The sequence below is a fragment of the Eptesicus fuscus genome, chromosome 6 (genome assembly GCF_027574615.1).
Source record: "Eptesicus fuscus isolate TK198812 chromosome 6, DD_ASM_mEF_20220401, whole genome shotgun sequence".
NCBI classification, from domain to species: Eukaryota; Metazoa; Chordata; class Mammalia; order Chiroptera; family Vespertilionidae; genus Eptesicus; species Eptesicus fuscus.
The window spans coordinates 55,422,461-55,438,758 of record NC_072478.1 but is presented as its reverse complement, the minus strand read 5'-3'; positions in this window follow the sequence as shown (position 1 = coordinate 55,438,758).

The following is a 16,298-nucleotide window of genomic DNA, read 5'->3' as shown; positions in this document are numbered from 1 at the left end:
CCCAGAGGACTCACTGGCAAGGCTGGCAGGTGGTGCTGGCTGCGGCCGGGGCTCCACTGGGGCCGTGATGAATGTAGGAAGCAATTTGGTTCTCCTCTTCATGGCGTCTTACAGCTAGTGGCCAGGTTCCGAGTGGAGAGTGCCAAGCAGACAAAACCAGAAGCTGGGCATCCCTTAAGGCCCAGCCTCAGGGGTTACACGGTTTTACTTCGGCCACTTTCCAGCAGTCACAGCAAGAAACAGGGCCAGCCCTCATTCTTCAGAGGGAAGGGCAATCCATTTTGCTGTTTCTTTAGTTAATCCTCACCAGAGGATATTGTTTCCATTGATATATATATATACTATTGATTTCAGAGAGGAAGGGAGAGGGGAGAGAGAGAGAGAAACATCAATGATAAGACAGAATCATTGATTGGCTGCCTCCAGCAGGCCCCACACTGGGGATCCAGCCTGCCACCCGGGCATGTGCCCTTGACCGGAATCAAACCCGGGATCCTTCAGTCCACAGGCCGATGCTCTATCCACTAAGCCAAACTGACGAGGGCTCCCATTGATTTTTAGACAGGGTGGAAGGGAGGAGGAGAGACACAGAGGGAGAAACCTCAGTGTGAGAGAGCCACATCAACGGGTTGCCTCCTACACTTCCCCCAGCTGGAGCCGGGGATCGAGCCTGCAACCGAGGTACGTGCCCTTGGCTGGAATTGAAACTGAGGCCCTTCAGTCCTCAGGCCAACGCTCTAACCACTGAGCAACTGGTCAGGGCCAATTTCACTTTTTGATGGGAGAAGTGGCAAAGGATTTGAAGCTCTCTCTAATGCACTACCTCTCTCGTTGGACTGCCGACCTGCCACGGGGCTTACATGAGAGCAGAAGGAGAGACTGTTCATCTGGGAGACGCCCTGGGTCACCTTCCCTGCAAAGCTTCAAAGCGGGTGAGGAAAATCTCCAGGCGTCAGGGCTAGGTGGGCATTTCCCCTCCAGCTGGGAGCTTCAGCTCTGGCAAAAGAGTCAAGTGACACAGAAGAGTTGGCCAGACGACCTTGGAGCCTGAGCTTCCTTGTCAGAGAAAAGCGGATCACAAAACTATTTACCTCTTGCGGCTGCTGGGTAGAAGAAATTCACGCTCAACACTTAGCTGTCTAGGACTAACTGCAACTGACATGCCACGGTTAATAGCCCGGTCCTGCAGCTGCGGCTGGCTCTAACTGAGTCTAGTCCGTTTAGAGAAATTCTGTGACCACCAAGAAAACGCTATTCCCTCCCCATGACAACCTCCACCCCACGGTCGCCACTGGCAACAGTTCCTGCTGGGGGCCAGGCATTTTTGCTGAGACTTTCTGAGTAAACTCTGTTTTTGGCAAGGGCGGCTGGAGTCCGCCGGCCTGCATCAGCAGACATAAAACCCTCTGTTACTGGGATCCTGAAGGTCTCAGCCTGGCCTCAGAGAGGCCCAGAGGGGAGCAAGCAGGATGCTGTTAACTTAACCTGAAGGCTCCTACTAATGCACAAAGCCATTAAAAGTTTTAAAAAAGCAAAGGACTCCAATGCAACATCTTAAAAATAGCTTTTTTGTTTTGTAGGAACAGCTACAGAATTGTTCAGCCAACCACTTTTTATAGGAGAAAGAGGTTTGGGGCTGACCACACATTTAAGGGAAAATAACAGAAAAACAATTGCTGAAGACTCTTCATATTCTAAACAATGTTTTCACCTCTGTTGTTAATTTAACAGCCACAGACTGGGGGCAGGAGTGGGCCTTACCCTCCTTTGCATTCAGAGCCTGCCTTTGATATTTCTAATTAACATCTCCCCTCGGATACTATAATCTTGACTTCATGCTTAACTGTAGCCGGGCTGAGCGGTCTCACTGTCTAAGGCTGTCTGGATTAATTTGCTGTTACAATGTTTGTTTTCTTTTTAAAAAATTCTAATTAACAACAACAACAAAAAATGGGTCAACAAGCTGGTAAATATTTAAACAAGTGTCGCGTTTACTTTGCAAAGTCGCGTGGGAAAGGCTAGCAGCTTATGAGCGAGTTCCAGACAGCGGACCCTCTCCCGGCCTTGGACTTGGGGCATTAATCAGTGACTCCGGCCTTTCGGACATGCAGCTCCCTCTCCTAAAAGTGGTGAGGAATTTCTGTTATTCGAGTGACATGAATTTGCACTAATTTGTTTTATTAAACCTGAGAACCTCTTCCCAGTCTTAGGATATTCAGAACTCTGCTCCAAACGCCCCCGGGGGGCTGCAAAACCAGCCCCTCGTCTCGGGTTTAGACGGTCAGGAGGGCCTTTATGATGCAAAGAAAGAGGACGCTTTGTCTGTTTCTTCTGTTCTTTACATGCACAGAAAGGACATTGGAGACTTCGCTCCATTGACAGTGAAGGTGGAGCAGCCAGGACACCCGGAGCCTGCAAATGTATTTGGGCGCTTTGTTTATTTATCTTCTGCTTTTAAACCATAAGTCTGTTTATGCCACACTGTTTCTGAGTCCTCCAATGGCTCTCCGTCCCTCAGAAGGAAATCTGAGCATCTCGCGTGGCTGACCCGGCCCTCACCACCTTCGCGGCTCCCAAACATTCTCGGCGCCGCGGGAAGGCTCCACGAATGCTGTGCAGCCCCGTTCAGCTCACGGGCTCTGGCTGTTTTCTGTCTGGAACCCCAGCCCCCAGATGTGCACAGCCCCCAGATGTGCACAGCCCCCATAACTTTGTCCCGGTGCTGCCTCGTCAGAGGGGCTTCCCCCGGCCACAGGAACCTCTTCCCACTCCCCGTGCCCCTCCTGCTTTATACTTATTGAAAGATGAGACAGGGGGCCGGCAACCAGGAGACCAGGACACAGGCTTTATTGGAGGAGAAGACCCTGCTGGGCTACCTTCCAAAGGGAGAAAGAGCACCTGTGCAGGGGTGAAGGTGCCTTTTGAGGGGAGGAAAGGGAAGGGACGGGCTTAGGGTACTCAGCACACACTGATTGGTGGTTTCATATAAGGCACATAATTAGGGACTTAGGAATCGGGGGGGGGGGGGGGCTTAGGGTATTTGGCAGGTGCTGATTGGTGGTTCAATGTACAGTCCATATAAGGTGCCTGGTTAGGTGCTCAGGAATGTTCGGACTGCAGGTGCAGTTTACGTCATACTCCGTCCATCAGTTGGGAGAAGGGAGGATCTATCACTTATCATGCTTCTTACTGGGCGGGTCTTATGCATTTATTTGGTTTTTTTTTTCTGTCCTGCCTCCCCTGACTAGGATGCCATGTAAAGGCAGAGACTGAAGGTTTTCTTTTTTAATTTTTAATATATATATAGTTATTGATTTCAGAGAGTAAGGGAAAGGGAGAGAGAGAAAAACATCAGTGATGCGAGAGAATCATGGACCGGCTGCCTCCTGCACACCCCCTACTGGGGATCGAGCCCGAAACCCAGGCATGTGCCCTTGACCTGGAATCGAACCCGGGACCCTTCAGTCCGCAGGCTGATGCTCTGTCCACTGAGTCAAACCGGCCAGGGCCAGAGACTGAGTTTTGTCCTTGGCTGCATCCCCAGCACATACAAAAACTGGCTGCTCTTGTGGACCTTTGAGGAGGTCCCCCCTCCCTCCCCCCTTTCCCATCCTCCCTCCACCTCACCCTGAGGCACTGCCTCAGGAATTTAGGGTTCCATGGAGCACAGATTGGAAACCGTAGACAGCACTTCCCTTGGGGGTCGGGTGGGGAAGGGCAAAGAACAAGGCCCCCGGGAGGTCACCCTCAAGGAGTTAGGACCTAGGGGAGTCCTCAGGTCCCTTCCTCCCATCTTGACTGCCAGCCCACTTTTCTTTCCACCATCCCTGGCAGATCACTTATCTTCTGGGAGCATTTGGGGGGCTGTAACTGTTTCAGTGGATCCAGAGAGAGCCAGGAACAAGCAGGAAAATGGCCTGGAGAAAAGAATCCACATTCGAACAAGGACCAGGATGGACTTCGGGGACTGGTTCTCATGGTGGGCAGGCCAGGGCATGACCCGCCAGCTGGGGAGAAGATCTCACAAGGGGAGGAACCAGTGGGTCCCGACGGGCAGGTGCTGGCTGTCCTTATCCCCTGACCTAGAGCCACCACTGAGAGGAGATGTTTCCCTGGTTTCCAGCCACCGTCTTGAACTCGCCGTGTCCCTTCCCCTGGGCTCTGCCTCTCCCTTCCTTACAACAGCATCCTGGGAGCATCTTCTCCCATCCACGGGTGAGGGACGGTTTCTGCAAAGTGTCTTGTTACTTCCTATAGCAAAGAGGCTGTCTGGAAATACATTCCATTGGATATGAAGAAATGTATTTTCCTGATTTATTGTCGGGCTAGGCAGGGTTGTCTGAGAGGCGAGGAACCAACGGGGATATCCATTTTGACTAATGATTAATGATTACATCTAAAGTGATGTTTTCCTCTCCACTGATGGGCGGGAAAAATGGACTCAGCTTGCTAGGTCAGCGCCATGGGTCACAGATGTTGCCTCTGCGCTCTCAGATTGTATTATCCATTACAGACGGCACCTTCTCATTGGAAAACCTAATTTGTTGTTCTCTGAGACAAAAAAAAAAAAAAAAGAGAGAAAACCCTGACATTTCACATGCAAGCCAAAGATTAGAATCACTGCCCAGGACCGTGCACGGAAGTACATTAGGAAGTTGTGTCCGTGAGCCAAGGACACTGGTCGCTGGTGCCCGGGGAGATGTAGGAGGCAGTGACTCCTGATCTTTATTATGCAAATGTGCAGCCCCGTGGCCGGGACGCTTAACCTCATCAGAGGAAATGTCACTGATCATTTCAAGCTCCAAATGTAGCGCACGCATTAGTTCTATTATATTATTATTATTATTATTATTATTATTATTATTATTATTATTTGTGGGGCATGTGTAAGCCCTCACCCTCTGAGGAAGCTGAGTCCCTACTCGCTCAGACCCTCTGGGACTGAAAATCAACTCCTCTTGATATGAAAACACAAACTAAAAAGCAAAACACAGTTTGTTCTTTCTCTTTAATGTTTGTGAATGGGGCGCATCCCAGGCATGCATGATGACGGTGAGAGCACCCCAGTGTCAGATTGAACCCCCCTCTCCTCCCCCCCCTCCCCCCCCCGCTACTTAATGACAGGCTGCCTTCTCTCTCCTCCAGAGGTCCAGAGGAGCTCAAAGAATGGAGTTGGGGCCGGAGGAGAGGTGACCTGGGCATAGAAAATGGTGAGAAGGATTGGAAAGAGGGAGACGCCTGAGCTGAGAGAAGGAGGGACGGAGGGGAAAGGGCCTTTCTTCACGCTCCGGGGTCACTGCTGTGATCAGGGGATCAGGGCCAAGCAGGCTACTGGATCCAGGAGGTGGAGACAAGGAGAGCTTGGAACCCAGCAACCACGAACAGGAAGCCAATGAGAAGGGGCAAAGGAGTGGGGGGGAGGTGGGGGGGCAGAAGATCGATGGCCCAGGGTGAGAGGAGATGTAGGCTGGGCACCTCTGAAATTGATCTGAATTGGCAACCCACCTCTCAGAAGACTCCCGATGGGAAACGAAGGAATAAAAGCAAAACCCAAGGCTGGAGTGAAATTCTGGGGGAAACAGAAAGCAAGCAGTGTGCTTCCTTCCCCTCCCCCTCCCCGGCCTGGGCCTCCGGGAAAGGCCTGGAGGAGGAACATGGCTTCCACACCGTTGGAAAGACTGGCAGCTTCTCTGAAGCCCCTCAGAGCCCCTCTCACCCAGCCCCGATCCTTCAGCTGTGAGCACGGATATCCGGCTCCCAGCCCATCCAACCGCACTTCTTGGGAGTGGGGCCTGCGTCCACGGCTTTGTAAGGTCCAGGGGAGTCACGTGCTGCTCGAGCTGGGACCTCCGGCTTTAGGTTCTGATGAAGATCAGCTCCATAAGGTAGTGAATCTTGTGTGTGTGTGTTTCCTCCTCTGTCCCCTAGCATCTAGCACAGTGCCTGGCTCCTAGGAGAAAGGGAATGTGGATTTACCTCCTGGAAGGAGAGGGCTGAACGGAGGCCTTTCTCTAATAGAGGCAGGGCTGCCTACACCGAGGTGCCCACGGCCTCTGGGCAGCGCTTACGCCCAGGCCCCCCGAGAGCCGCGTTGTCGGCCCAGCTGTGGCCTCCCTGTTCCCGCACACCCCGACAAGCACCTGCTCCAGGTTCTCCGAGGACGGGCGGGGGCCGCCCATGGAACCCGCACTTGTCTCCATGGAAGAGCCCGGGGAGGCAGCACGGAGCCGGCCCCGCAGAGCTTCCTGCAGGTGTCGGCTCTGCCCTGGGAAGCGCCCCTGTGACTGGCCTCCCGCCCTCTCTGGGGCTGGTCAGCACCAGCCTGGAAGATGAGAGTGTGTCCTCTCATCAAGGACTAAAGGGGGAAAGAGGGACGGCTCAGACGGAAAGGGCTCAACAACACACATCTGAGGCTGGAGACTTCCCTGGAGCCCGGATCCATTCAGATCGCCGACCTCAACCCTCATGGCCCGCCTGCCACAGGACAGGACAGGACAGGACAGGACAGGACAGGACGTGTGTGGAGGTGGAAGGACAAAGGGGAGGAAGGCTGGGTCCCTGCCCCGAAGGAGTGTGCCCGGGGCAGGCTGCTGATGTGCTCTGATCTCAAAGCTAGGTCTTTGGGCCAACGTTAAGCTAAAGATGATCCCTCCAGCCCCTCAGCCCAGTCCCTCTCTCCCCGGCATCAGAGGGCCTTTCTCAAAAGGAATCTGCCTTTGATGGAAGCCCCGTGTGTGCCTCAGGCAGAGCACAGCTCCCCCAGCTCATGGTCACTCCGTCACGGGTGACCCTGTCCCCCTTCCCTGGAGTCCGGGGGCTGGGCGGCAGGTTGAACGCCCCCCTGCTCTGAGCAACCCATTTTCTCCGGATCCAGGTTGCTTAGTTGACACCAAATCAGCAATCCCATCACCCACTGAGTTGACCCCATTGTTCCCCTCTGGTCTCCCGGGAGGGCCGGTGGGACAGCAGGGCTCTCCGAGCTGAGGCGCGGCCATCACACTGCGGTCCGCCCGCAGCCCGCCGTGGGCTGTTATCTTTCCCCACCAGCGGCCGAGGAATAGCCAGGGGTCACTGCTGGTGGCCTTGCCTTCCGTCCTGTTCTGCTCAGGGTCAGTGATGAGTTTTGCAGGCATGGAGGGCGACCTTTTCCCACAGCCAGGAGACCTGTCCCTTTGGCTGCTGGAGGAGAGGGGCCTCCTCAGTGAAGGGAGACGGAGGAGGAGCCCCGGGTGTGGACTGAGATGTCACTCCCCCGAGTTAGTTTGGTGGAGAAGCATCGCAGCAGCATCCCTTCCGGGCGAGAGAGTCTGAAGGCTGCCGCAGACGCGTGTGCCACGGCCCAGAGCCCGTGAAGCAACACGCGTGACTGCAGGTGGAACCAGTGTGCCGGGTGGTCCCCCCTCTACGCGAGCAAGGTGCTGAGGGGCAGGTTCACCCACAGAACAGCGCTCTGTTCACCCGCCCGAGACAGTGCAGTGTGCCGGTCCCCGCCTCCAAGGAGTGTGCCCGGGGCAGGCCGCTGATGTCCTCTGACTTCAAAGCCGGGCCCTAGGGCCAGCGCGAAGCTAAGATGATCCCTCCAGCCCCTCAGCCCAGTCCCTCTCTCCCCGGCATCAGAGGTCCTTTCTCAAAAGGAATCTGCCTTTGATGGAAGCCTTCGGGCGAGACCTTGGAGCTGACAGAGGTGCTGAGATTTCCTTGTTTATTCCCGTTTCCACCAAGCAACATGGCATAGGAAAAGAAAAAAAATATATATTCAGGAGTATATTTCCCTTGATTCAAACCTGGGCAGTGCTACCAATGAACTCCGCAAGTTTGGGCACGTGCTTCCCAGCACTTTAGCTCGGTTTTCACAACCGTGAAGTGGGGATGACACGGCTTCCTTGGCAGGTCTGCTGTGAGCAGTAGATCTTAGGGCTCAGCTGTTTGAAATCTTAGGAAATTATTATGTCACCTTTGGGCACCAAGCTCTTCGGAGGTGCAGACTGCATTTCCTTTATCTTTGCATTCTCAACCCCTCACACAGCAAATATCAGGCACAAAATAGGTGTTTGTGTGCAGCCTTGGAGAGATCTCCTCCTACAGGGCATCTAGGCAGACATCCCCTTGTTATGATTCATTACACTGTTAGTTTTCCTTTGTAGTCTCGGCATTGTACACTTGCTTGTATATCACCTATCTCCACGCTAGAATTCAATTTCCAGGAGATCAGATCCCGGTGGTCAGTCCAGAACGGTGCCTGGTGCCGAGTGCGCGCTCTTGTTGACTGGAGAAATAAGTGAACGGCAGCTGTTTTATTACCACTGGTGTAGCAATGATTTGGAATCTAACCAGCATCCGGATAAAATGTCATCATTTTTTTTTTTTTAACTTGCCAGAAAGAGTGAGAACGGTCTGAAGCCCTTTGACTTTCCTCGTCGCAGAATTCTGCGCAGGAGCCTGTATTCAGGGCCCGTGATTTCCTCAGGCTCCGCCAGGAGGCCCTTCATGCTAACTGAGCAGAGGGAATGGTTTTATGACGTGGACAAGGGCGGCCTTGGAGCCCGAACTGGGGTCCTCTGGGGGGAGTGCGGTGGGGCCACACCCTCCCCGGCCCTGCACCACCGAAAGGCTCCAGACGGCCCAGGCTCTGCGCCAAGCTGCCTGGTTCCAGTGGGAAAGCTGACCTTGGCCGGGGAGAACCAGGAAGAGGCACAAATGAGTCATTGTCCCACATCCTCCAAGGTAAAATCCCAGCAGTGTGTGTGGCCTTTGGGGCTGGACACTGCTGCCGCCTTGGCTCCCTCTGCAGCCAAAATAAAAGCCCTGGGCCAGCAACACGCGCTCGGCCCAGGAACACAATCAGCGAGTCTCTTCCACCGTCCCATCCCGCACACGTCCCTGCGTTCAGTGTTCAAAATACCGCACATGGAACATTATGATTTCCAGTTCCAGGAGCAGAGCGAGATTTCCTTTTAAAGCCTTAGGGCAGGCTTCATCTCCAGCGAAGGCAACGTGACATTTTATGGACTTGTGGAAAGAAAGATGATATGTTTTCAGGTCACGTGTGAAGGAGGTTTCGCTCGATTGTGTTTTATTTTTATTCACGAGTGTGGGATCCAAGTCACTTTGTGAGACGTGTTACTTCCTTCGGATTTCCACTAGAGGGCACTCTTGGAAAATATTTATAAATCTATATTTTATTGCTCTGTCTAGGAAATGCCGCTTTTAAAAAGGACAGGGGAAAGAAAGAAAGAGAAAAAAAAAAACACCCCAAAAACCCAGCCCGTCCAAATTTCAGGGCAAGCCCTTTGCCTTCACTTGGAACTCTTCCGAATTCCTCCAGAAGCACAGCTCGAGAGGAAGCCGAGCGCACACAGGCAGTGGCTTCCCTCTGCCCTGCCCTTTTGTCCACATGGGATGCAGCTGGCCACGCTGTGAGGCTGGCCCGCTGGCCGGAGCCCAAATCCCTTCTGCTCCCCGGGGAGCCAGCCCTGGGCCCCCCGGATCACCACCTTGGAACAGGGCGAGGAGATGCCGAATTGGGGGGCCTCGGGTTTGAGTCCAGCCTTTGCTGAAGTCCCCTCCAAGGAGTCCCGTCTTCTGCCCTTCCCTCCCAAGCCAGCAGTGGCCGGAAATCCTCAGAAGAGTGCCAGGAAGGGTCAGGGGGGCAGCTGGGGCGGCAAACAATTAAAAATAGGGCTTCCGGGCAGGCTGCCATGGAGATCTCGCTCGATATGTAAATAAGTGTAAATAAGACCCGGTCTCGCTGCTGGAAGGATGCCCTGCGCATTTTGTGTAGCCAGGGCTGTCCGGGGCAGCGGGCAGCCTCACAGCCCAATTTAGAAAAACAAATTTTTTTCCACCCAAAAAGAAAATGGTTCTATTGAGTTCCACTGGTGGTGGTGGTGGTGGTGTGTGTCGAGGGGGAGAGGTATTCTATAACTTGGATTTCTTATTCAATGAATAAAGACTGTTAAGAGATAAATCAGAAGAACTGCCTTTTAACCAATAAATGCTTACACCCCAGGCATGTTTGACACACGGCACTCGACTCGCCGTCCCTGACGTTTGCCTCACCCTGCAGGGTGGGCATCATTCACTCTTCTGACCGCATTTCATCCTGGAAGCAGCCGGATGAGGTCATCCTCACCCCCTTTCAGAGGAGGCATCCCCGAGCAGTGGCAGGGGCGGTAGAAGGTCACTTTCTTCCATAATGTTTTTTTTTAAATACATTTTTATTGATTTTAGAGAGAAAGAGAGAGGGAGAGAGAGAGAGAGAGAGAGAGAGAGAGAGAGAGAGAGAGAGAGAGAAACATCGATGATGAGAGAGAATCATCGATTGTCTGCCTCCTCCACCGGGGATCGAGCCCACAACCCGGGCATGTGCCCTGACCTGGAATCGAACCATGACCTCCTTGTTCATAGGTCAATGCTCAACCACGGAGCCACGCCGGCCCGGCTCTCCCATAATGTTTTATTGAGCATCTGCCGTGTACCAGGCTCAGCACAAACAACCTCTCTATCCGTCCAGGCAAGCAAGCCCTTTGCCATCACTTGGACCCACCCTCCTCCTTCCCTCAGCACAGCCCGAGAGGAAGCCCAGGGCACGCAGGCAGCTGCTCCCTTTGGCCTACACGCTGCCCGGGCTGGGCCGGCAGGGGGCGCTCTTTCCCCGGGCGTCCCACTTCCTGGAGCCCAGGGCTAGCCCAGGGACGGGACCACAGCTGGCTTCCTTCAGGTTCAGCCTGACAGGCAGGCATCCGTCCCGCCTTTCAAGATTCCCCTCTGCTGACCTTGACTCTTCCCCCGTATGGGCAGCAGGGCAGTCCTCAGAAGGCGTCTCTCTGCCCCGGGGCGTGCACTGCAGGCCTCTTGTTCTCTATTTCTTCCACGTAGGGGGGACCTAGAGGCTGCATTAGAAAGAAGCCCTGGGGACTCTGGGAGAAGCAAGGCGACCCTACTGACTCCTGAAGGGGCCCCCTGTGGCTGAGACCCAGGGCGGCAGAGGATGTCGGGGAGGCAGGCAGCCCGGGGCTCAGGGCAGGGCTTCTCCCGCACGCGGCAGCTCTGCCTTTTCACTGCTCCATTCTCAACCTTTCTGGGAGCACGTTTGACTTTATAACTAGACACACAGGTGCACGTGTGCGTGCGTGCACAGGGACACGGCTTTAAACCCCTGCTCCCCTGCAGTGTGCCAGGGAGAGGGACACAGCACGCTGTCACCGGGACTATGCACATGGCAACCCCCTCCCCCCACCCACCGCCAGTCCAGAGGCAGCGGGGATTCTGCAGGAACCTGCTGGGGTATGGGAACAGTAGCAGACAGGATCCCAGTTGTCCCTGTTCAACAGCCCAGTGTGCCTCACAGAGTGGGAGCGGGAAGAAGCATGCAAATTGGCAATTGGGGCCTCCTTTCTGCTGAGGGAACTCTGAGGAGGCGGGAGAGGATCGGGGAAGGGAGAAGGCAGGAGCAACAGCTCGGGCTCGATGCAGAAGGCCCTGAGCGCTGGGCCTCTCCCCAGTTCAACCAAACGCGGAGTGAGACCCCGCTCCAGACTGAGCAGGGCTGGAGGGACCCAGAGAGGGGAGGAGGAAGCAGGCTTCCCAGGGACAGCCACGTGGAGGTGGGCCCTCTGCTTCTTTGCTCCTGGCCTGGCTCAGCAGGTCCCTCCACACACCGTGGCCAGGTGAACTCTGGCGTCCTGGGACTCCTCTCTGACACTCTAGCTTCTGATGCGCTAGAGCAGTGGTTCTCAACCTTTCTAATGCCGCACCCCTTTAATACAGTTCCTCATGTTGTGGTGACCCCCAACCATAAAATTATTTTCGTTGCTACTTCATAACTGTAATTTTGCTACTGTTAATGAATCGTAACGTAAATATCTGTGTTTTCCGATGGTCTTAGGCTCTACAGCAGCGGTTCTCAACCTGTGGGTCGCGACATTAGAAAGGTTGAGAACCACTGTTCTAGAGTCTAGAGGGCCGGCCAATCCGTTGTGATTTGGCTGGATTCCCTCAACGGAAGGGCCAACAGCTGCCCCACGCTGACCTAGGGAGTCCCAGACAGCACACTCGCCGAGGAGGGAGCCACACCAACCAGTGGGCCCGATCTGCCCAGAGCCATTGAGTCTTGGGAGGACTGGGTGCTTTCTGAATGACACAGGAGGGCGGGGGGCTCTGCAGCCAGCCCCGGGGGGAGTCGCAGAGGATGCCTTTGAGGATGAAGCTCTCCACGAGCAGGAGCACAGTGCGGTCAGGTTCCGCCGCCCTCTGCCTTTGCCAGACCCGCCAGGCGGGTGGGTGAGGAAGACCCAGCTTGTGGATGATTGGTAGACACTCCTGGAGGTTTGGGAGGCCTGTCTGCACAGGAAGGGGAGAAGGGGTCTTTCTAAGCTTGGACTGCCTTTAGACGGGTGGCTTAGATGGTTCTAAGAGGGCAGAAGTGAGATACAAATACAATAGAGGGAATTGTCCCCCAGTGCCCGTCACCCAGAGAGCTTCGTGCCACAGCTGTGCCCCGCCCGCCCCGCCCAGAAGCCCCCACCTTCCACTGGATGTACGCAGTAGCCTGGCCATGCCCTGCCCGGCCCAACTCTGCCAAGGAAAACAATTTGGATATTTCTCTGTTGTGATCCTGGCCACTCCTTTTTGATGCTGCAGAATCAGATATTTTCCCTTTCAGTTGTTCCATTATTTCAAACTACTTGTTAAACAATGTCTTCAAAGAAAAACCAAGCCACCGGATTAATAAAGTGCCGCTGAACGGGTGCGACGAGGGAGCTGTCAGACCCCACGCAGAGAACGCTGACAGGCAGGCTCGCCTGACCTCGGGGACCCGGGCAACTGTCGCATGACTTCTACTCCGTCTCCACGGAGTCGAGAGCCGCTTAGTGCCAAGTGCGATGTGGACACTTGCCTGCTGGACGGAGACAGGAATTTATTTTCCATCTCTCAGGCAGCCTGACACAGAGCCCGTAATGATTTTCTGTCAGGCCCGGCCTTGCTGGATTTGAACCCGTGACCCAGAGGTAAAAGGCCCCAATGTAAGGCTCTCTTTACAATAACTGGCCTGCCCGGGCCTCGCTGCGCCTGGCCCAGCGTTCTGTCTTGGATCTGCCCATGTGTTCGCCTCAGCCAGTTGAGTTTTGGTTGGATCCTAACGTAGCATTTGGGACTGAGAGGTTAATGTTCCAGAATTTGTGTCCAGGGGAAATGGGAAATGGAAGGCAGATGACGGCATAGAGGCAGGGGCCTGTTTGACTAGCCTGGGTCCAAAAGGCACACGCCCCTCCAGGCTGGGTGCCTGACCCTGACCTCAGGACCTTTGCACATGCATTTCAGCCAAAGAGATGGCTCCCAAAGGGGAGACCACACAAGGATGTGCATCTGGAGGGGGACTGAGGTCTAGATGCTTTGGGTCTCCATTACTCTGGGGTCAAAATTGTCGTCATTATTTTTACTGATGGTTTTCATTTTTTAAAAATCATTTTAGGAGCATCCATAGATAATATGATGATTCCTATCCCCTGAATGATAACTGAGAGCCACACGCCACTTTCTAAAAATGGTGTTTCATAATCTGAAGACATCTGTCCTCCAAAACCAGCGAAGTAACCTGGCGGGCCTTAAGGGTTAACCCATTGTTCCATAAACATTTATTGAGGTTCCTACTATCAGGCAAGCATCCTGTCAGTTATCAGGGTTACAGAGATAAACAAAGCAGGTTAACATGAAGAAATTGATCATTTGAGGGGGAGGGAGGACATGTGGAAAATGATAATTTTCTACAACCTGATGAGTGATAAATTAGCAAGTGAAGATGTTCTTTATACAACTGAAAACCAAAGACTGTGTCTCATAAGCGGTGGAATGTGAGTGTGTGTGGAGGGGGGGTGGAGGGAGGGGGGGACTGAGAATCCAGTCAGTAGTGCCGAGGGGTGGGAAGCCCAGGTGCTGGCCCAGTCAGCCTTCCAGGTGGAAATCCAGACTTTGTCACTTATAAGTTCTGGCACCTGGAACTTGGTCTCTTGGAGCCTCCATTTTCTCATCTATAAAATGGGAGCAATTACACCAATGCCCCAAAATTGTCACAGAATTAAACAGGACAATTCATGGAAAGCATTAGCAGAGCGCCCAGCACATGGCAGGTGATTGATAAATGCCAGCAAAGGGCTTCCTGGATGGAACAAGGGCAATCCTGGAGGGAGAAGGAACACTAACAAAGGCCTTTTAAGATAGCAGCAGTGGGATGGAGAAGAAGGCAGGAATTAAGAAGTTTTGCAGACAGAATAAAGAGAATTTACTAACTGAAGATCAAAAGTGAGCTGTGAAGGCTGAGGGGGAGGACGCTAGGCCTGGTTGCTATGCCAACATAGGAAGCAGGTTGGGGAGGTTGCTATGCCAACAGAGGAAACTGGTTTGGGGAGGGAGAATGTAGGGAGAGGTTATTGACTTTTCCTCTAGGGCAGGTGGGGTTAGAGGGGCCTTGGGGATATTCAGGTGCGAATGTCCAAATGAAATTGGAAATGTGAGCTCAGGGCCACAGATCTGGGCATCCTTGCTGGTTTACAGAAGGTGACTAACGCTGTGGGCGTGGCTCAAAAGTTCCCACCAGTGGTGGGAAGACTTGAAGACCAGAATTCCTAGAAATGTTAAAGGGATGATGGGGGCCGGGGGTTTAAATGGGACAGACAGCCACTTCAGGGCCATGGTGGCACTCGATGAAGTGGAAAGGGGACATTTCAGCCTGGACACAGTCAGAGCTCAAGGACCGGCCCTCAGAGAGGGAGGGCCAGGACCACAGAGGGTCTGCTCTAGAGCCAGGCACATAGACAGAACTCATCCCAGCCAGGCGTCCGTTAATCAGAATCCATATGCGGCAGCTCTGTCCGTCAGCCGCATCCTCACGGTTCTCAGCCGGACTCCGGCTTGGAGGGGAGCGGACATAATTTCTGCGTGGAGTTCTTTGCAGAAGGCAGGACAAGGCAAGGCCCAGGCAGCCTCGGTGGGCTGGGAGCGCCTTCCCATGCGGGCTGGAAGCCGGGATTGAGGCAACCATCTTACAATTCAAAATCAGTGTCTTCATGAACTGACCAAGTAGAGACTGGTGCCCTGGTCACTTCCTGGCTTGACTAGTGGCATGTAACGGACTTCGTCATAGGTCTTTCGCATGAGAAGGCGTGCAGCACAGAGCCCGATGCCGGACTCCACGTGTCTGAGGTGAGGCCGCACGTCAGTTCGGTCTACCCGGCCCCCATCCACGCTGAGCAGTAATAGCAGCCGCCGTACCGGGTTATTACCGGTGCCAGGCGCCCTGACAAGCTGTTTGCAGGGATTCTCTCATTCGACCCCAATAACAAAGCTTGGCTTCCTGGATGGGAGAAAGGCAATTCAGGAGGGAAAAGGGACACTAACAAATGGCTACTCAATTCTCAATTTGGCTTCGTGAGCAGAGCAGCCAACTATACACACGCTATCTGGCGCTGCCTTCCTTGCACGCTGGGATTCTCAGGGCTGGAGCTGGAGGACTGCTGGGGGGCGGGGGGCACTGTCAGAATGGCCCGCCCAGGAGGCGGTAATAGCAGGGGGTCCCGGGGCAGGAAGTCCTGGTGGAAAAATACAGCTGAGTTCTAGCCACGCTAGCAAAGCCCGCCTAGGACTCCGAGGGCCACGCGTGGACCCAGACCCCAGGACTTCAGCGTGAGCACGGACTTGAGCACAGACAGGCGCGGCTGCAGGACTTCACGTCTGGAAGAGGCAGGAACAGGGCTGGGCCAGGACCCATGTCCTCTGTGTGCTGCCTTCCCTTCCGTGGGCTCTGAGCAGGGCCTGGTGTGTGCAGGAACCTGGGCCTTCCTTCTGATTGTCTGGAATTTCTGAGGTGGGGGGGCTTTGATTCACTCCACATAAGGACAGAACAACATCCTTTATCAAACCTTGGTGGCAGATTTCAGAGTTTAGAATCGGGCTAGTTTCCAGAAGTTTAGGGTTGTGGAGGAGTCTGCTTAGTGGTTAGTCATGTGGGCTCCGGGGTCAGGAAAATCTGAGTTGAAATCTCCGCTCACCTAGGAGCTGTGAAGCCTCAGTTTCCTTACCTACACAGTGGGGGACGGCAATAGTACATCTACCTCTCTGGCCTCAGTTTCCTTACCTACACAGTGGGGACGGCAATAGTACATCTCCTCCTAGGGTTGCTGCTAGAGTCAAATGCAAAGTCTGGGTGAAGAACCTAGTATAGCCCGTGGTGCGGAGGCATGCTGGGCTCGGCCGTCTCATCCCCCCGGACACCGGCACGAGGAACAGCATGCTGGCAGCTT